Below are 21,727 nucleotides of genomic sequence, written 5' to 3'. Positions count from 1 at the left end.
AAAATGGAAACAACAGAGTAAAGCAAAATGAAAAGAATTTATTCTTTAAATTCAGCACGTTTGTGATCTGGAATCCACTGCCTGAAAGACTGATGCATACAAAATCAATTGGAACTTTCAAATGGGATTAGGATATACACTTGAAACGGGGAAATATAGCAGGGCTGTGGAGAAAGAGCAGGGGCACAGGACTCATTGAAATAACTGGCATAGATACAACGGGCCAAATGGCCTTTCTCTGCATTGTCTGAGAGGTTGTGAAATGGGGTGCGAGAGCAGAACCACGGCTACAGCACGTGAGAGGCAGAGACAATTCTGGTTTTGTACTCGCAGAAGTATCATTTGAAGAAGGACACAGCCACCGCTTCTGATTCACAAGCACCTCAACACAACGCCACTCAAAAACAAGATGCCTTCAGCATTCAATAAAAGTCAAGGAGACACTGGAAGACAACGGGGACGATCTTGAGCCCGTGTTCGCCATCCGCGCAAATACCGGCGGGGGAGGAATCAAGATCCGGAAGTCGCAGATCTCGCCAGTGAGAAAGAGACTCCGGAGCTTCCCCAACACTCACCGGCAATGCCTTCAGGTTCAAGCCCCATAACGGGTAGGCGGCACGGTGGCATGGTGGTTAGCACTACTGCCTCATAGCGTCAGGGACCCGGGTTCAATTCCCGGCTTGGGTCACTGCCTGTGCGGAGTCTGCACATTCTCCCGTGTCTGCGTGGGTTTCCTCCGGGAGCTCCGGTTTCCTCCCACATTCCAAAGATGTGCAGGTTAGGTGGATTGGCCATGCTAAATTGGCATTAAGTGTCAGGGGGATTAGCAGGGTAAATACATGAAGTTGTGGGTATAGGACCTGGCTGGGATTGTGGTCGATGCAGACTCGATGGGCCTCCTCCTGCACTGTAGGGATTCAATGATGACAGGCTATGATGATGACAGGGTGTGAACCTGATTTAACTGTATTTGAATGCAGTTTAACATGTACCCCCACCCCCAGCTCCCGCCATATCTTGACCACTTGCCATCTCTTCAAACTGTGCCAATTTACCACAGGTTCACATGGGCGTGAAACTATCGTGGTAGTGGTGGTGGTTGGGGAGTTCTCCTCAAGGGTGTAAAGATAAGTATAGCCCCTCGAGGATGAGGGACATGGCCAGGCAGTGCCCTGGCAATGACCCCTGACACTGCCCCCCCCCCCCCACCCCCAGCACAATGTTGGCACTGCCAGGTTGGCCACATGAGCCTCAAGGTGGGGGAGGGGGGGTTTCATGTAGATGTGGTTGTGTGCCTGGAGCAGACAGACGAGCCGGGGTGCCAGCGGTAGTGATTTGGATGGGGGTAGGGAGAGAAGGGGCCAAGGGGCCGATGATTTTGGATTGGGGGGGTGTGGTCTAAGTGAATGCTGGCTCCAGTCTGGGGTGGGGAGGGGAGACCCCGAGAGCTACACGGGGAGTTTGCGTGAGGTTTATCGCTGCTCTGATCGGGGTGCCCTTTAAAGATGGTGCCCCAATCTCTGAGCAGCCAGGTTTTGCCGGTTTGTTGAGACTCCGCATCCCCGTATAACGGCGTGAAACACACCCCCATTGATTTTATTTTGGGCAAAGAGTTTCTCTGAAAACACACCGGTTGTCTCGCCGGAAACAACACTGTCAATCTTGTTAAGATTTCACCCATTATAACCACGCAATTTGTTTTCCCCAAACTCACAGGGGTGGCATGGTGGCACAGTGGTTAGCACTGCTGCCTCACAGCGCCAGGGACCCAGGTTCAATTCCTGGCTTGGATCACCATCTGTGTGGAGTTTGCACATTCCCCTCGTGTCTGCGTAGGTTTCCTCCGGGTCCTCCGGTTTCCTCCCTCAGTCCAAAGATGTGCGGGTTAGGTGGATTGGCCATGCTAAATTGCCCCTTAGTGTCAGGGGGACTCGCTAGGGTAAGTACATGGAGCTGTGGGGATAGGGGATGGGTGGGACTGTGGTTGGTGCAGACTCAATGGGCTGAATGGCCTCCTTCTGCACTGTCGGGATTCCACGTATCGCATATGAAATACCTGCAAAGGCCTTTTTAAAAAATATACATGCTCCCGGGGTATGAGGGCTACTGACAAAGCAATGTTGGCCAAATTTTAAAAAAACATACCAAGAGAATTATACATATTAAGAAAACTAATCTGGTTACACACACACACACACAAAAGGAAAGAAACCTGCTTTCACCCCACCCCAATGGGGGTCAGTTCTGTCCAAAGCCAACTTTTGTCTGCAGCCCTATCCCCTGCTCAGCATTATTTCCAAAACGCCACATCAGCTGTACCATTCAATCGTTGATTCCAAACCCTTTGTAAAGACACGTATGGACTGGACAGTTACAAGAAAGAGAGAAAATTGGGTGAAAAACTGCTATTTAGTGAGTGTTTAAATGAATACACATCATCTGACGGAACATTGCAGACTAATGACTGCCGTCAAGGTTTCTCGCTCTGAGTGTGTAAACTACAGAGGGTGATCCAGACTGGACCCTCACAATAAATTACTTTTGTTCTTAAAAGGCCAATCTCCCCCCTCGCCCCCCAACCACCCCGTTCCAAGAACCACCAGATCCATTACTCACTGATGCGACTTCTGAACATTTATCATTTATGGGTTTTTTTATAAAAAAAGAGTAGTAATTATTACCGAGTCGCATCACAGCATGTTCCACTTTCCATAGAAGATATTAAAATTCCGACTGCACAATTAGATTAGGGATAAATCTGGGATGAAATGTACATCAAATTTGACATTTAATATTTCAGCAACCTCAATTAGATTCATCCGAGGGGACAAGCTTCCCAAATATTCTTAAAGGAAACAAGATTTAAGAAAATAAAAAAAATTACATTTCCTTTTACAGAAAAATGACTCTCGCCATCTTTGGAAATTACCTGGGCATTTGGCTGCACTGAAACCAAGTCCTTCACAACTCCCCAATGCTTCTACGTGTCCTCTAAGTGAACACAAGGAGATCCTGTGGGCTTGCACGTTTGGGATTAAATACCAAGAGCACCAGCGGCTTTCACATTTCTCTCAAGAGCAAGCATATTTTAAGGCGCAAAGCGTTGGAGGAAATATAATGATCCATAGGGCAATTGGGTGACTTACGTCGGGGGCAGTGAGGAAGTGACTCACAAGCACAAGTGACTCAAAGCTCCTTCAAATTCAGCGTTACCCGGTGTAATGCATTGTTCTGCTGTAAAGGCAGTGTTGTTGGTTCGTCGGCATGACACTTTAAGGCCACAAAAACCAACCACTGCACAATGGGGTGGCACAGTGGTTAGCACTGCTGCCTCACAGCGCCAGGGACCCGGGTTCAATTCCCAGCTTGGGTCACCGTCTGTGCAGAGTCTGCACGTTCTCCCCGTGGGTTTCCTCCGGGTGCTCTGGTTTCCTCCCGCAGTCTGAGAAACGTGCTGGTTAGGTTGATTGGCCGTGCTAAATTTGCTCCTTGTTGATAGGGAAATCATTAGGGTGAATATATTGAGTTATGTGGAGAGGTGCTCCGGTTTCCTCCCCATGACTCTATGACACAGTCCGAAAGACGAGCTGTTTAGATTCATTGGCCATGCTAAATTCTTCCTCAATGTACGCAAACAGGTGCCGAAGTGTGGCGATTAGGGGGATTTTCACAGTAACTTCATTGCAGTATTAATGTAAGCCTACTGGTGACACTAAAAATAAATATGATGGGGTGTTGCCGACTTTGGACTGGGGTGGGCACAGTAAGTAGTCTCACAACACCAGGTTAAAGTCCAACAGGTTTATTTGGTAGCACGAGCTTTTGGAGCGCCTCTCCTGATGAAGGAGCGGCGCTCCGAAAGCTCGTGCTTACCAAATAAACCTGCTGGACTTTAACCTTGTGTTGTGAGACTAATTACTAACAATAAATAGACTTTAAGTTTTAAATCCTGAGGTCAGTTAGGAGGCAGATTGCCTGGACAGATCTTCTGAAGTCAAAACAGAGCACGCTTCCTGTCGTTTGTGAAGTGACTGGGGGATTTTTTATTTATTCATCTGTGGGACATGGGCGTCGCTGGCTGGTCAGCATTTATTACCCATCCCTAGTTACCCTTGGAGGGCAGTTGAGAGTCAACCACATTGCTGCGACTCTGGAGTCACATGTAGGCCAGACCAGGTAAGGATGGCAGATTTCCTTCCCTAAAGGACATTAGCCCTTGTCGATCTGAAACAAAAAACAGAAAATGCTGGAAAATCTCAGCTGGTCTGACAGCATCTATGGAGGGAGAATAGAGCCCACATTTTCAGTCAGGATGATCCATTATCAGAACCTGGAGAGAAGAGCAGAGCTTCTTCAGCAGGGTCACCCTGACTTGAAACACTGGCTCTATTCTCTCACGATGTAGAGATGCCGGCGTTGGACTGGGGTAAACACAGTAAGAGTTTTAACAACACCAGGTTAAAGTGCAACAGGTTTATTTGGTAGCAAATACCAAAATTCTTATTGTACTCTCTCACCACAGATGCTGTCAGATCTGCTGAGATTTTCCAGCATTTCCTGTTTTTGTTTCAGATTCCAGCATCTGCAGTATTTTGTTCTTATTTTTAGTTGCCTAAATGACAGGTGAAGGTTAACACACCCGTCCAAGGGGATAATTTTGGGTAGTCTCCATTCCCGATGTGAAACTTCACTTTGTAGGAGCACGAAACACTGAACCACCTCCTCCGCAGTGTTTAAATTCAATCTCCAACCCGTCCCCCTATTTCTAACAAATAGCCACACTGAGAGACTCGCCTTGGACAAAGTAACACGTTATAAAGTGCACCTCTGAATCTGCTCACCTGGCTTCTGTGGAGTTACTAAAAGATCATTGCGCACATTCTTCACTACGGCCGCACTAATCAAAATTAAGAATCATCACACCAACCTCTTCCCGAGACAGCTACAGTGTAGATAATCTTTCCTCGTCCTTCCTCTTGCAACTTGTAGGCTTTTCAAACTCAGTCTATTAATCATAATTTCCTGATTGACCTTTTCTTTTCAAAATTTTAGTCACCTCCTTCAGCTGCTTTGGCAAGTCAGTTAAAAATTCTAAAATTTGGTGAAGCACGAGTTTGAAAACGCTTGCGTTTTTTAGAGTTTATTTATTAGTGTCGTCAGTAGGCTGACATTAACACTGCAATGAAGTTACTATGAAAATCCCCTAGTCGCCACATTCCGGCGCCTGTTCAGGTACACGGAGGGAGAATTTAGCACCTTCAATGCACCTAACCAGCACATCCATAGAATCCCTACTGTGCAGAAGGAGGCCATTCAGCCCATCAAGTCTGCACCGACCACAATCCCATCCAAGCCCCACCGCCAGAAGTCTATGTATTTACCCTAGCTAGTCTTCCTGGCACTAAAGGGCACTTTAACATGGCCAATCCACCTAACCCACATATCTTTCAGACTGTGAGAGGAAACTGGAGCAACCAGAGGAAATTCACGCAGACATGGGAAGAATGTGCAAACTCCGCACAGACAGTGACACAAGCCGGGAATCGAACCTGGGTCCCTGGAACTGTGAGGCAGCAATGCTAACCACTGTGCCGCCATTCTGCCCAATAAGTAGTTTGAATCGATGTTGGGTCCAGTTACATGTCTTCTGTAGCATAATGCATGCAAGGGGAGAATAAGATATTGGTGATAACACGGTATAAAACTAATGATGGGGGGAATTCTGTGACTCTCATCTTGCTGAATGTTAATAGTGTAGGGGGAGGCCGTTCAGCATCTCAAGCCTGTTTCACCATCCAGTTTGATAATAGCTGATTTGTATCTCAGTTCCATTTGCAACTTTGACTCCCATGCATCCAACAAAAACAATCTATTGATCTGAACTCTTGAAGTGGCAACAGCAGTAATTTGCATTTATGTCAAGCCTCGAACATAGCAACAAATTCCAAAACATTTCACTGGGGCAACATTCCATCTCAATTTGGCACTGAGCTGCACGTGGAGATATTGGAACAGGTCACCAGCAGCTTGGTCAAAAGGGTGAGCTTCAAAGAGCATCTGCAAAGAAGGAGAGATGTAGCGAGGCAGAAAAAAATTAGGGAGGGAGGTTGGCTAGGTATAAATGGCTGCCAATAGTGGAGCGATTAACCTGGGAAGCACTGGTCAGGATTAACATTGATGTGGAGATGCCGGCGTTGGACTGGGGTAAACACAGTGAGAGTTTTAACAACACCAGGTTAAAGTCTAACAGGTTTATTTGGTAGCAAATGCCATTAGCTTTCAGAGTGCTGCTCCTTCGTCAGATGGAGTGGAAATCTGCTCTCAAACAGGGCACAGAGACACAAAATCAAGTTACAGAATACTGATTAGAATGCGAATCTCTACAGCCAACCAGATCTTAAAGATGCATTGTCTGTATCTTTAAGACGTTTTTTTACACAGAGAGTGCTAGGGGCCTGGAATGTGCTGCCAAGTAGGGTGGTGGAGGCAGACCCACTGGCATCGTTTAAGACTTACCTGGATATCATATGAGCAGTCTGGGAATGGAGGGATATAAACAAATGGTCTAGTTGGACCAATGAGTGGCACAGGCTTGGAGGGCCGAAGGGCCTGTTTCCTGTGCTGTACTGTTCTTTATTCTTTGTTCATTGGCAGGAATGATTATCAAGGTTAAGACTTTTGGGCAGGAAGCCCACCCACTTCCCTCTCCCTCCCACCACCCCCGCCCCCTCTCCCCAACTCCCCCCCCCCCAAAATCGCTCCTCAGTGACATGTTTTCCAGCAGTGGAGATGCCTCACCGTTGGCCGCTGGCAGGATTTTCCAGTCTTGCCGATGTCTATGTCATTTTGCATGGCTTGCCCGACCTGCCAAGGAGGGGATGGGAGTGGGGAGGCAGGGAGGGTGGGGGTTGGGGGGGGGGGGGGGATTTGCCTTCGGTGGGACCAGAAGACCTCACTGGCAGGAAGTGTCAGAAAATCTCAACCAATGTTTTCCTATTCGCACACACGGTAATAATTGCTTATCCCCTCCCTACGGATATCCCGCACAAGCTGGGGAAATAATGGGAGAAGGGAGAAGGGGGGAAAGAAAGCAACAATATGGTCAATGTGGGTCATTGTGGTATTTGAGATGCAATGCTGCTCTTTTGAATCATGTTAAAAATCCCTAATTCCAAAAGATCAGATTAAGGCATTACAAAATGGAATCAATTTAGCAAATGAAAAGTCTGGACCACTGCAAAACAAGAGTGAGCTCTCAAAACGATGCCTTTGTCATTTTCAGAAGGGTTTCTGAACCTTCCAACAGGCAGACATCGATATGAAATTAAAGCTCAAAATCAAACTGCTTTGCAGCACTTTCAACATTTTTCAGTCGAGCTCTTCCTTCCATGCAAACCATGCCACCCTATCTTAAAACAATCAAGAGTTTTTCGGAGACTCTTACAAATCCTACAGTGCAGAAGGAGGTCATTCAGCCTATCGAGCCTGCGCCGACTCTCCAACAGGGCATGTTACCCACCCAATCCCCGTAACCCGGGTCCCTGGCACAGTGGTTAGCACTGCTGCCTCACAGCGCCAGGGACCCAGGTTCGATTCCCAGTTTGGGGTCACTGTCTGTGCGGAGTCTGCATGTTCTCCCCGTGTCTGCATGGGCTTGCTCCGGGTGCTCTGGTTTCCTCCCACAGTCTGAAAGACGTGCTGGTTCGGTGCTTTGATCCGAATAGGCGTCGGACTGTGGCGACTCGGAGAATTTCACAGTAACTTCATTGCGGTGTTAATGTAAGCCTTACTTGTGACTAATATCTAAATAAACCCCGCCAATCTCCCTAACCTACACATCTTGGGACACTAAGGGTCAATTTAGATGGCCAATCCATCTAACCTGCACATCTTTGAAGTGTGGGAGGAAATCAGAGCACCTGAGGAAACCCACACAGACAAGAGGAGAACATGCAAACTCCACATTGTCACCAGGGCTAGGAATTGAACCTGGGCCCCTGGCGCTGAGGCAGCGGTGCTAACCACTGTGCCACCATGCCTTCATAGTACACAGAAGGTTATTCAGCCCATAATGTAGTGCTAACTCATTGAAGGAGCTAAGCACTTGAATCTAATCCACATATATGGTTACAAAATCCTGATAATTACAATTTTAAATCCAGGTCGTACAAATAAAAAAAACAAGTGAATATCCTGACTCAAGTGAAATCCAAGTTAACCACTTTCAGAACTATAATTTATACGATACAGTTAAATTTAGAAAAATACATCAAGGACATTTCACAAGGTAGAGGATATATCATTTGTGAAGAGAATAAGTGACAGGTGATCAAAGGCAACATTGACAAGACGGATTTTCTTAGACTTTGCACTGCTTTCTAACAGTTGGCCTTTCAATGCTTGCCGGAAACAAAAATTCTTTGGGAAATAATTTAAAACCACATGAATAAACAAGTTCAGAAAGTTTCTATTAACTCCTGTTCTCTCTCTCTTTCTCCTCATTTCATCTCACTCTTGCTGTATACAACATAACTGCCTGCACCAAGTTTGGAGATGTCCAGGTTCGAAATACATTTCACCCATTTCTTTTTTGTTTTTGTTGGTTGGGGGGAAATTTCTGTTGTGGCTTCTTAAAACCCTTTGGTGCATGATGGGGTGGGGGGGAGGGGCGGGGGGGTGGTCGTCAAGATCGGTGGCCATTTCGTCAGTGGATAGACGTTTAACATCTGCTAACACGCTCCTCATAACAGCATTGACTGTCACACCTTTGGAAACTCACACAACTCATGTAGAAACCGCAAGCATTTGGAGGATTACAATGTTCCCGATGGCGGTGGAGTCCAGGACTAAGGGTCATTGTTTGAGGATAAGAGGTGAACCTTTTAGGACTGAGATGAGGAGAAATTTCTTCAACCAGAGGGTGGTAAATGTGTGGAATTCACCACCACAGAATGCAGTGGAGGCCAGTCCCTCCACCACTGACGCTCAATAGCAGCAGTGTGTACTATCTACAAGATGCACTGCAGCAATTCACCAAAGATCCTTAGACAGCACCTTCCAAACCCATGACCACTTCCATCTAGAAGGACAAGGGCAGCAGATACATAGGAACACCACCACCTGCAAGTTCCCCTCCAAGCCACTCACCGTCCTGACTTGGAAATATATCACCATTCCTTCGCAATCGCTGGGTTGAAATCCTGGAATTCCCTCCCTAACGGCATTGTGGGTCAACCCACAGCACGGGGACTGCAGCGATTCAAGAAGGCAACTCACCACCACCTTCTCAAGGGCAACTAGAGATGGGCATTAAATGCTGGCCAGCCAGCGACGCCCATGACCCACGTGTGAATAAAAAAAATAGAGATCTTGGGACTAAAGAGATCAAGGGATAGGAGGGAAGGGGGGAAAATCAGGATATTGAATTCAATGATCAGCCATGATCAAAATGAATGGCGGAGCAGGCTCGAAGGGCCGATCGGCCTACTCCTGCTTCCAGTTTCTATGTTTCTATATGTTTTACAATGTTTGAAAGCAGAGGGTCACAGGTCTGCGCTTTGTGAGCCGTTGAGAGTTGGAAATCAATCACAAAAGTGCAAAATATTGCTCGTGGCTGTTTGTGGGAAAGGAACATGTAGTAACACTGTCACGTTACTTGATGCCTTTCCAATGGCTCAATGAGTTTAGCCTTTTTCGTTGAGCCCTTCTGACGAGGTATATTCAGGTTGGATACACTAGTCTGTATTAATTAGCTAAATTTAGCTCAGCTGTCAGAGGGGAGTATTGTAAACGGTTTTCTAAACGTTAGGTTCGGTAGGGTTGTCAGTCATAGAATCCCTACAGTGCAGAAGGAGGCCATTCGGCCCATCGAGTCTGCACCACCAACAATCCCACCCAAGCCCTATCCCTATAACCCCACGTATTTACTTTGCTACTCCCTCACACTAAGGGGCAATTGAATGTGGCCAAACAACTTAACCCACACATCTTTTGACTGTGGTAGGGAACTGGAGCACCCAGAGGAAAACCACGCATACACAGGCAGAACGTGCAAACTCCACGCAGTCACCTGAGGCTGGAATTGAACCCGGGTCCATAGAATCCCTACAGTGCAGAAGGAGGCCATTCGGCCCATTGAGTCTGCACTGACCACAATCACACCCAGGCCCTATTCCCATAACCCCTCATATTTACCCTGCTAATCCCCCTGACACTAGGGGCAATTTAGCATGGTCAATCCACCTAACCCACACATCTTTAGACTGTGGGAGGAAACCGGAGCATCCGGAGAAAACCACAGACACAGGGAGGACATGCAAACTCCACACAGACAGTGACCCAAGGCCAGAATCGAACCCAGGTCCCTGGCGCTGTGAGGCAGCAGTGCGAACCACTGTGCCACCGTGCCACCCAGTCAGTATTGCCTTGTTTTTCAGTTCATGATCTAATAACTCATGCTGGCAAAAGTTCCGCACACATGAGGACAGCCTCAACGGAGATATTGGGTTCATGTCACACTATCTGTCATCCCCACAGCTTGCCTGGACTTGCAGAATCTCACTGGCTGTCCTGTCTGGAGACAATACACATCTCTTTAACCTGTCTTAATGCTCTCTCCACTCACATTGTTTGTTTGTACCTTTAAGACTTAATTAGCTGTAAGTATTCGCATTCCAACCATTATTCTGTAAATTGAGTTTGTGTCTTTATATGCCCTGTTTGTGAACAGAATTCCCACTCACCTGAAGAAGGAGCTTAAGGCTCCGAAAGCTTGTGGCTTTTGCTACCAAATAAACCTGTTGGACTTTAACCTGGTACTGGTAAACATCTTACTGTGTTTACCCCAGTCCAACGCCGGCATCTCCACATCAATATTTGCGAGGGCATTGGGTGCGAGGACATGAGCATGCTCAACTCTTATGCTGAATAGCCTGCCAACACTCACTCTCAATGTTAGCCCAGTGACCAGGGGACATTAGTTTTCTCCACAGAGGCTGCCTGGCCTGCTGGGGGTTTCCAATTGTTCATTTTTATTTCAGATATCCAGCACCTGCAATATTTTGCTTCTAAATTAATAATAACTACAAAGTTCATAAGATATAGGAGCAGAATTAGGCCATTCGGCCCATCGGGTCTGCTCCACCATTGGATCATGGCTGATATGCTCCTCATCCCCATTTTCCTGCCTTCTCCCCATAACCCTTCAACCCATTACCAATTAAAAATCTGTCTAACTCCTCCTTAAATTTACTCACTGTCCCAGCATCCACCGCACTTTGGGGCAGCGAATTCCACATATTCACAACTCTTTGGGAGAAGTAGTTTCTCCTCAACTCTATTTTAAATTTGCTACCCCTTATAAAAGACTATGACCTCTCGTCCTACCATGCCCCATCAGCAGAAGCATCCGCTCCACGTCGATGTAATAATTCCACAGAGGCAAAAGTCCCATCACCAAGTTACTTTATTTACACCATGCATCTGTACACAGCCAGCTCTCCAGTTGCTCTCTGCTGAATGCAGGCTGGGAGTCTGACACACCTGCTTTAAATAGGGAGCATGAGGCTCCCTGATTTAACCATTAATTAAGATTCATGAGGTATTTCTTTCGACACCAACCAAGTAAACGAACTCAAATTAACTTAGGGACAAATGAAAAGGGGCAGCTCCCCAAAAGCAAGGGGGAACAGCCCGAACCAAAAACAAAGTCGAAAGGAAACTTAAAACATCAAACCAAAAGGTGATTATCGGGGTCGATAATACACGCCAGCCCCTGCGGTGCCCAGCGGTCACGGAAGACGTCAACCGCGCCCGTGGACACCGCATGCTCCCTCTCCAGAGACACCTATTAAGATTCATGAGGTACTTCTTTTTGTGTACCAACCAATTACAAAAAATCAAATTAATTAAGGGACAAATTAAAAGGGGCAGCTCCCCAAAAAGAGGGGAACCCGCCCGAGCCAAAAATCAAAGTAGAAAGGAGACTTAAAACATCAAATCAAAGTGTGGTTATCGGGGTCTATAATGCACCCCAGCACCTGCGGTGCCCAGTGGGCACAGAAGGTTTCAACTGCGCCCATGGACACTACATACTCCCTCTCCAGGGACACCTGGCCGCAAATATAGCCGTGGTAGAGGGCAGACAGTCGGGATGGACGACCCCGTCGATCGCCCACTGCCTGGACCTGTTGATGGCTCGCCTCGCCAGGCCCAGGAGCAGATTCACAAGGAGGTCCTCCTCCCACCACCCCCCCTCCCCCCCGCCCTGTTCCGCGCCAGGCGAATGACTCATCAGATAGTTCGTGCTCTAGCAAGCCAACCTTGTTAGCCTGGTTGAAGTCATCACGGTCTACTTTATCCAGACTGGGCAAGGATGATAGGAAAATATCAGTCAAAAGAGACTATGTCACATTTTTACCGGAATAGTTTTGACGTTTTTTTTCGCTGTCTTACTGCTAGAGGTAAGCAATTCTAGAGAGAGATCTTAACTGCAATGACTGGCAGCTGTGCTCCAGTCAGTCAACAACCGAGATTCAAATATAAGGGCATCGGGTACACACAATGAGCTCTTAACACTTGATTGCCTTGACAACAGAATTGTGTTGCCTCCTTAATATGAAGGGACTGGCACAGGGCAGCGATGATTGATAATCACTGCAAGTCACAGCACAAATCCACAGGTAATGGATTTAATATTAAGTTTAAATCCAGCGGTCCGTACAAAATTCCGATTATTAAAACCAACCCAGCTTGCTTCCATTTTGCACTTTAACCAACGGGGCTCCAACTCAAATTTTCCTTGGAAGCATCAGCATGAGAGTCTGCTCTGAAATACATGGTCTAACACTGGAGCAGGGCACTTGGGTACTGGCAAACCAAACAAAAAAGGGCTCAGCCAGGATTCCTCTGAATCCTTCATTGATCATACATAAACGCTTCTCCAACAACTTGGTGACAGTGAGCCACACCAACGAGAAATGTCCCTAGGCGGATGTTATGGAGTACAACCAACCCAGATCTTGCATCTCCACACCAATGAGGGACTCACACAGGTTTCTGACTCCCCGTTGCAATCCAATGCCCGTCATTGCCAGAGTGTGTGCGAGTGAGGATAAGAATAGACTTGACTTTTACAGTCCGCTAGTTTGAACATGCCAACATATGCCATTCAGATTGAGCACATAAAAATGGTCAACATAGAAACTAGAAGCGGGAGTAGGCCATTCAGCCCACCGAGCATGTTCCGCCAATCATCTTGATTATGGCTGATCCATTGAATTCTATATCCTGATCCCCCCTTCCTCCCATATCCCTTGATCACTTTAGCCCCAAGAGCTATATCTAATATCTTCTTGAAATCAGACAACGTTTTGGCCTCAACTACATTTTGTGGTCGTGAATTCCACACATTCACCGCCCTCTGGGTGAAGAAATTTCTCCTCATCTCAGTCCTAAAAGGTTTACCCCTTATCCTCAAACTATGACCCCTAGTTCTGGACTCCCCCACTGTTTGGAACATTCTTTCTGAATCTACCGTGTCTAACCCTGTTAGAATTTTATAAGTCTCTATGAGATCCCCTCTCACTCTTCTAAACTCCAATGAATATAACCCTAACTGATTTAGTCTCTCCTCATATGACAGACTCACCATCCCAGGAATCAGCCTGGTAAACCTTTGCTGTACTCCCTCTATAGCAACAGCATCCTTCCTCAGATAAAGACACTAAAACTGTACACAATACTTCAGGTGTGGCCTCACCAATGCCCTATACAATTAGTTGAGTTAATGAGGATCTCCCCAAGTCAATGTGCCCAGCACTGGAATGGAATCTTTGAATCATATACAGAAGAAGTTCATTCAGCCCATTAAACTTGCACCAGCTCTTGGAGTAACCCGATAAATGCCATGCCCTGGCCCCTTCTGCATAGCCCACAAAATGTTCCTTTTCAACCATACAGTGCATCCACTTGAAAGTTACAATGTGCTGTGTAAAAGCAATGTTGGTTACTGGCCCACCTGCTAATGGAAAGTTTCTCTCCATCTTCTGTAGCAAAAGTCCTCACAGTTTTGAATTCCTTTATAATCGCCGCTTAACCTTCCCTGCTTTAAGGAGAACAATCCCAGCTTCATAGAATCATAGAATCCCTACAGTGCCAAAGGAGGCCATTTGGCCCATCGAGTCTGCACCGACCACAATCCCACCCTGGCCCTATCCCCATAACCCCACGTATTTATCCTGCTAATCCCCCTGACACAGGCGTCAATTTAGCATGGCCAATCGATCTAACCCGCACATCTATGGACTGTGGGAGGAAACCAGAGCACCCGGACGAAACCCATGCAGACACGGGGAGAATGTGCAATCTCCACACAGACTCAGATCTCCACACTGGGTCTCTGGCGCTGTGAGGCAGCAGTGCTAACCACTGTGCCACCGTGTCGTCCTTGCCGCTTCGCCAGTGAAATGAAGCATCCCACCCCCGGTAACCATTCTTCTAAACCTGCCTGGCACTCACGCTAAGGATTTGACATTCTTCCCAAATCTACGGTGCAAATAATTGGACATAATATTCTAGCTGAGGTTTAACTAGTGTTTTATAAAAGTTCATTGCCGGTTTGTTGCTTTTGTATTCTGTGTCTTTGCTGTTAAACCAAGGAGGTCCATTTTTTATTTCCAGCTGGCCTTCTCAACTGCTTTAAAATGGATAACAATTGAAATGCAAGGACAACCCAAAATCACCAGTAACATCCTGACATGATCAAACAATCAAGGCAGCGGAAAAAGCTCTATCAATAGGGATACTAATGGTTGGGAAATAAAGGCTAAGGATTGGGATTGAATAAAACTATTAATGTAAAAACGATAGGCTGAGTGGCCCACTATTGTTCCCGTTTTACAAGTCAGCAGCACCTCGCCATGCTGGGATCAAGAGGTTCCGACTCCATCGGCAGGAAGGGAATGGGTGACCACCAGGCAGAGCAAGAGAGCTAGGCAGGCAGTGCAGGAATCTCCTGTGACTATTCCCCTGCAAAACAGATATCCTGCTTTGGATACCATTGAGGGGAATGGCCTTTCAGAAGAAAACAGCAACAGCCAAATCCATTGCGCCATGCTTGATTGTGCTGCAGAGAGGAGGAGTAAACAGTGTGGGAATGCAATCGTTACAGGGGATTCAACTGTCAGGGGAATAGACAGGCCTTTCTTTGGCAGCAAATGAGACTCCAGGATGGTACGTTGCCTCCCTGATGCGAGGGTCAAGGATGTTTCGGAGCAGCTGCAGGGTATTCTGAAGGGGGAGGGTGAACAGCCAGTGGTCATAGTACACGTTGGTACAAGCGACATAGGTAAAAAAAAGGGATGGGGTCCTAAAAGCAGAATACAGGGAGTTTGGAAGCAAGCAACTGTAGGACCTCAAAGGTAGCAAAATCTCAGGATTACTACCTGTACCACGTGCTATAGTCAGAGTAGAAACAGCAGGATACATAGGATGAATACGTGTGGTGTGAGGGGAATGGTTTCAGATTCCGAGGGCATTGGGATCTGTTCTGGAGGAGGTGGAACCTGTACAAACTGGACTGGTTACACCTGGGCAGGATCGGGACTGATGTGCTTCGGGGGTTAGCCGGGGGGGGGGGCGTTTGGGAAGGGTTTAAATTAATATGGCGGGGGAATGGAAACCTTTGCAAGGATTTAGAGCAGGGGGAGTTAAGAACAAGAGGAAAAGATAGTACGGACAATAAGGAAAGTGATAGGCAGAGAAATCAAGGGCCAGAGTCAGATAATGACTGAATAAAAAACAGTAGGAAAGGGAAAATAAATGTTAAAAGTGTCCACCTTAAGGTTTTGTACCTGAATGCTCAGAACATTCGAAACAAAATAGATGAATTAGTTGCACAGATAGATGTAAAGGATATGATACAGTTGGCATTATGGAAACGTGGCTCCAAGGTGAGCAAGGATGGGAACTAAACATTGAGGCTATTCAGCATTTAGGAAGGACAGGCAGAAAGGAAAAGGTGGTCGAGTTGCATTGTTGATTAACGATGATATTGACACAATATTGAGGAAAGATATTCTGATGATGTGGAATCTGTGTGGATGGAGTTAAGAAACAACAAGGGGCAGCAAACATTGATGGGGTGGTGTACAGGCCACCAAACTGTAGGGGTAATGTTGGGAAAAGCATTAGACAGGAAATCAGAGATGCATGTGTTAAAGGAACATCTGTGATTATGGGCGACTTTAATCGGCATTTAGATTGGGAGAGTCAAATTAGTCACAGTACAATAGAGGAGGAATTTCTGGAGTGTATAGGGGATGGTTTTCTGGAGCAATACTTTGAGGAGCCGACAAGGGAACAGGCCATATTGGACTGGGTGTTATACAATGACAAAGGTTTAGTTGGCAATTTACTTGTGAAAGAGCCCATGGGGATGAGTGACCATAATATGGTAGAATTCTTTGTCAAGGTGCATTGTGATGTAGTTGATTCTAAGACCAGGGTCCTGAATCTCAAGAAAGGTAACTATGATGGTATGAGGCACGAATTGGGAAACATTGCTGAAAGGAAAGACAGTGGACAGGCAATGGCAGGCATTTAAAGAATGAATGGGTGAACTCCAGAAGTTTATTATTCCAGTTTGGCGCAAGAGTGGGAAGGGAATTGTGGCCAAACCATGGCTTACAAGGGAAATTAGAGATAGTATCAGATTCAAGGAAGAAACATACAAATTGGCAAGAAAAAGCAATAGGCCTGAGGATTAAAATTCAGCAAAGGAGGACCAAGAGATTGATTAAGAAGGGAAAAATAGAGTATGAAAGTCAGCTAGCGGGAGCTACAGGGATCAAGGGATATGGGGGGGAAGAGGGGATCAGGATATTGAATTCGATGATCAGCCATGATCAAAATGAATGGCGGAGCAAGCTCGAAGGGCTGAATGGCCTACTCCTGCTCCTAGTTTCTATGAGAAAACTTCAAGAATTAGCAGAGTGAAATGTTGATGTACCCAATAGCAGCTGAAACATTGCATGGATAGAGCTCCGGTTATAATGCACATTTTGCAAAAGACTTTAGGGAGGCTGGATTATACTTCTGGTAAGAAGTTTAACAACACCAGGTTAAAGTCCAACAGGTTTATTTGGTAGCAAAAGCCACACAAGCTTTCGAGGCTCTGAGCCCCTTCTTCAGGTGAGTGGGAATTCTGTCTTATACTTATACTTCTGTCTTATACTTATACTTCTGGTGCCAGGGCCCCAAATTCAGGTGCATTTCTGGGTCCCGATTGCATTGGCACCTAATGCAACATTCATTTTCTCGTGGGCCAGGGAGCATGCAGGGCAGTGGGCAGGTTCTCAAGGCTGGGAGGCGAATAGCAGACCCTCCAACACTCAGCAGGCCACTTTCAGGGGTGGCAGCTGCCAATGTATGTCAGAGAACGCAAAGGAAGCTTTTGCAATAGGTCAGATTAAGACTGGTCACAACTGCTAGATCATTACTGGCTGGTAATTTTCCACCTCCTCCACCTCTGGTGGGAATCAAACATTCTGCCCTGGATGTCTTCCCACTTTTACTTGGCTATCAAGGTGGGTTCTGCTGTGAAGTTCATAAGATATAGGAGCAGAATTAGGTCATTTGGCCCATCAAGTCTGCTCCGCCATTCAATCATGGCTGATATGCTCCTCATCCCCATTTTCCTGCCTTCTCCCCATAACCCTTCGACCCATTACCAATTAAAAATCTGCCTAACCCCTCCTTAAATGTACTCACTGTCCCAGCATCCACTGCACTTTGGGGTAGCGAATTCCGCAGATTCACAACCCTTTGTGAGAAGTAGTTTCTCCTCAGCTCTGTTTTAAATTTGTTACCGGTCATCCTGAGACCTTGACCTCTCATCCCACCAACGGAAGCATCCGCTCCACATCTACTTTATCCGTACCTTTTATCATCTTGTGTACCTCAATTTGATCTCCCCTCATTCTTCTAAATTCCAGCGAGTATCGGCCTAAACTGTTCAATCTCTCTTCACACGACAAACCCCTTCATCTCTGGAGTCAATCTAGTGAGCCTCCTCTGAACTGCCTCCAATGCCACTACATCTTTCCTCAAATACGGAGACCAAAACTGTGCACAGTACTCCAGGTGCGGCCTCACCAATGCCTTGTATAGTTGCAACAATACTTCCTTACCTTTATATTCTATTCCTTTAGCAATAAACAAAATCCTGTACAAGTACAGATGCAAGGGTGTCCCCATTTTACATCATGAGAAATGACCCTTTTTTCTGAAGGGTAGGGCACATTGTTGTACTTCCTGTGCATGGCAGGACAGATTTGTGCAGTTTATGGATAGAGGCCCACGCATTTCCCACTGCCCACACTCTTGGTAATATTAAAAGGAACTCTTGATGCGCACATCCAGCCAGTGGGCAGTTCAAAGTTGGGAGCTTCACCTCCACATATGTACCCTGTGAACTGAATACCAAGGGAGAGCAAGGAGTGAGTTTCGACACCTCCTGAGCCAGGGAGGCATGGACCCCATTGCAAAACACTCCAGTCCACTGCCTGCAAACTCAGCAGCAGTCCCTGGAATTTAAACCTAGGACTTTCTGTTCTTTGTGCTATGGGCTGTCCTTACCCATGAGTAGCCCCTTGACGGGGGGAAGCAGATAGCATTCAGACACAGGGTTCAGACATCAGGTCACAATAAAATGGACCTGACTGCCCAGAAAGATGATCCACACAGCCATCCAGAAGTCCAGCACTGATATTTTATTTGGGGTGCCTTTGGAGCCATGGCTATGAATTGAATCATCTGAACTGTAAACTTGCCAGTGTACAGCTTAATAAAATAACTGCTGTTTTACTAAAGCATTGGCTTCCAATTATTCTGATGCCAAGGTTGGCCTTTAAAAATAAAGAATGCGAGGCATCCTGTGGCGTGCCAGTTTGCAGCCTGCCTCGACACTGGGGCAGTGATCACAGGGGCATGGAGGAGCTGGAGCCGCTTCTGCCTCTGCCCTGTGTCCAGCCAGCCAGCACTCAGCAGCGGGCCATGGGGCTGTTCAGCTGCCTTGCCCAGCACTGACAACACTCTCCCTTCCCCACCCCCGAGCACAGCCACAGGGCTCCAGACGTGCCGGCAATATTCAGAAGCAAGTGTAGTCTGCCGCAGCCGAACACACACACGAATGACAGAGATAGAGAGAGAGAGAGAAAGTTGCAGGCGTTACACTGCTTCTAACAACAATAAAGGGAGATGGGGATGCACCCCATCCCACCCAAACCCCCCTCCCACCCAGACCGCCCCATCCCACCAAAACCCCATCCCACCCAAAAACCCCTCCCCATCCCACCCAGACACCCATCCCACCAAAAAACCCCTCCCTATCCCACCCAGACCCCCATCCCACCCAAACCCCCCCATATCACCCAAACCCCCCTCCCCATCCCACCCAGACACCCATCCCGCCAAAAAAACCCTCCCTATCCCACCCAGACCCCCATCCCACCCAACCCCCCCCCCCATCCCACCCAACCCCCCCCCCCATATCACCCAGACCCCCCTCCCCATCCTACCCAGACACCCTCCCCATCCCACCCAGACCCCATCCCATCCAGATCCTCTTCTCATTCCAATGGACCCAGACCCCATCCAACCCCAGACCCCTTTCTCATTCCCCTTCCCTCCACCCAAAACCCCCTCTCCATCCAGACCCCCCTCCCCTCTCCTGCCAGGCCCCCTTCCCATCCAGACCCCCTTCCCATCCAGACCCAAACCCCCTTCCCAAACTCCCCCGTCTCCACGCAGACCCCGTTTCCCACTCCCCTCCCCACCCAGACCCCCTTCTCACCCCCTCCCCCCTTTGCTCCTTGGAATTCCCAGGAGCAGGAGAGTTGTGAGTTGCGAGTTTGGATAATGCGGCGGGAGAGGGGGAAGTGAAATGAAAGCCGGAGCAATTCCCAGTGATTTGGGAGATGGAGATGCCTCTCACTCAAACACCGCAGCCGCTGCTGAGTGAGTGAGTGAGGGGGGCGGGGGGGGTTTAACCTGAGTGTTTGCAATACACACACTGCTCCTCACTGCAACACCTAACAACATTGCCCTCTCCCCCAAAGCCCTTCCTAATTCCCATTTAACACCAGTCCTTAATGGCAACATTCCCCCCCCCCAAAAAAAAAAGTTGTAAAGCACAGAGGCGGGAGGGAGGTTTAAATCAATCTCTAACACTCAGCACAGAGCAATGATAAACAGCATCTGATAATTAACCATGGACTATGAAAGACTTGTCTTTACCATCGCTTCATCTCTGAACAGCCCCCATCGCTGGTAAGTTCAGAACAGCCCCGGAGATGAAAAGCCGCACCGATTGTATGAAGCTACTTGGGGAAGTGTACAGAATTGTGGCTGCCTGTTTATCAGTGAGTTGCAACTGAGAGAGAGAAATTGACCACAATGAAGTTGAATGGCTGATGACTTTAGATGACAGACTGTCGGAATCACTGGACCTACCTTTAGATACTGGAGTCAGGACATGCAGACATCTAGATCCTCAGAGACAGGAGAGGGAGAGGAGAATAGCCAAGTGGAGGAAGGACATCCAGTCACTACTGTATGTGTGACCTGCAGTTCGTTCTCTTCCCTCCCCATAGAAAGAGGCAGGGACATGGGATCCACGACTGATCTCCCGAAACTCAGTCTTTTGTGGATCAAACGTACCCCATTTGTGCTGCAACAGCCACTGTGATTTGCATTGATTATCTCCACTTCAGCAGATACATTTAAGTTAATCTGGCACTGTGGCAATGAAGAGGCGGAGTGGCTGCAAAGTCTGGCGTGGAGTCCCAGGCTCAGTCTGGACGGGAATGACTTTGGCACATCTCCATGCCTCACTCACCCACACCAACTGCTGCAGTCTGCCAGTCTAAAATAAAAATTTACCAGGCTGCACCCTCTGCTACCCTTGACTGCTTTCCAAACCTGTCTGTTTCTAAACCGAGAGAGGTGGGAAGCGAGGTGTTATTTTTAAATCGATCCATTCCTAGTTTTTTTTCTTAATTTAAAAAAAAATGGTATTTTTAAAATGCTACATTGCCAACACTAACACTCTGAACTTGAGTGGAAGTGGCAGCAAGCGAGGGGACTAGGGTTTTTTATGCTGGTTTCTCTTCTATTCTTCTTAATGAAGGGTCTTGTCACGCAGTGGGGAGCACCCCCTGCCTCGCAACCCCAAAGTCTTGGAGTTCAAGTCATAGAACATAGAAACATAGAAAATAGAAGCAGGAGTAGGCCATTCGGCCCCTCGAGCCTGCTCCGCCATTCATTATGACCATGATGTGGAGATGCCGGTGTTGGACTACAAAAGGTCGTGAATGTAGCCCAGTCCATCACACAAATCAGCCTCCCTTCCATTTTCTTTGTCTACACTTCCTGCTGCCTCGGCAAAGCAGCCAGCATAATTAAGGACCCCATGCACCCCGGACATTTTCTCTTCCACCTTCTTCCGTCGGGGAAAAAGATACAAAAGTCTGAGTCACTTACCAACCGACTCGAGAACAGTTTCCTCCCTGCTGCTGTCAGACTTTTGAATGGACCTTCCTCGCATTAAGTTGATCTTTCTCTACACCCTAGCTATGACTGTAACACTACATTCTGCACTCTCTCGTTTCCTTCTCTATGAACGGTATGCTTTGCCTGTATAGCGCACAAGAAACAATACTTTTCACTG

General features: G+C 47.3%; 1 protein-coding gene across 1 annotated transcript in view; it reads right to left on the bottom strand.

Moving 5' to 3' along the window:
• The window catches only part of LOC144497781 (adhesion G protein-coupled receptor L2-like), a 510,506-nt gene extending 489,760 nt beyond the window's left edge, over positions 1-20,746 (bottom strand). The window contains exon 1 of the mRNA XM_078219218.1: positions 20,512-20,746. The gene's annotated coding sequence lies outside the window, so the exon portion shown is untranslated. The remainder of the gene's footprint in view (positions 1-20,511) is intronic.
• Between the last annotated feature and the right edge of the window lie 981 nt (positions 20,747-21,727).

Source organism: Mustelus asterias, chromosome 8 (genome assembly GCF_964213995.1).
Source record: "Mustelus asterias chromosome 8, sMusAst1.hap1.1, whole genome shotgun sequence".
Classification (NCBI taxonomy): domain Eukaryota; kingdom Metazoa; phylum Chordata; class Chondrichthyes; order Carcharhiniformes; family Triakidae; genus Mustelus; species Mustelus asterias.
Note: the sequence above shows the minus strand (reverse complement) of the source record. Positions and strands in the feature narration are given on the sequence as shown.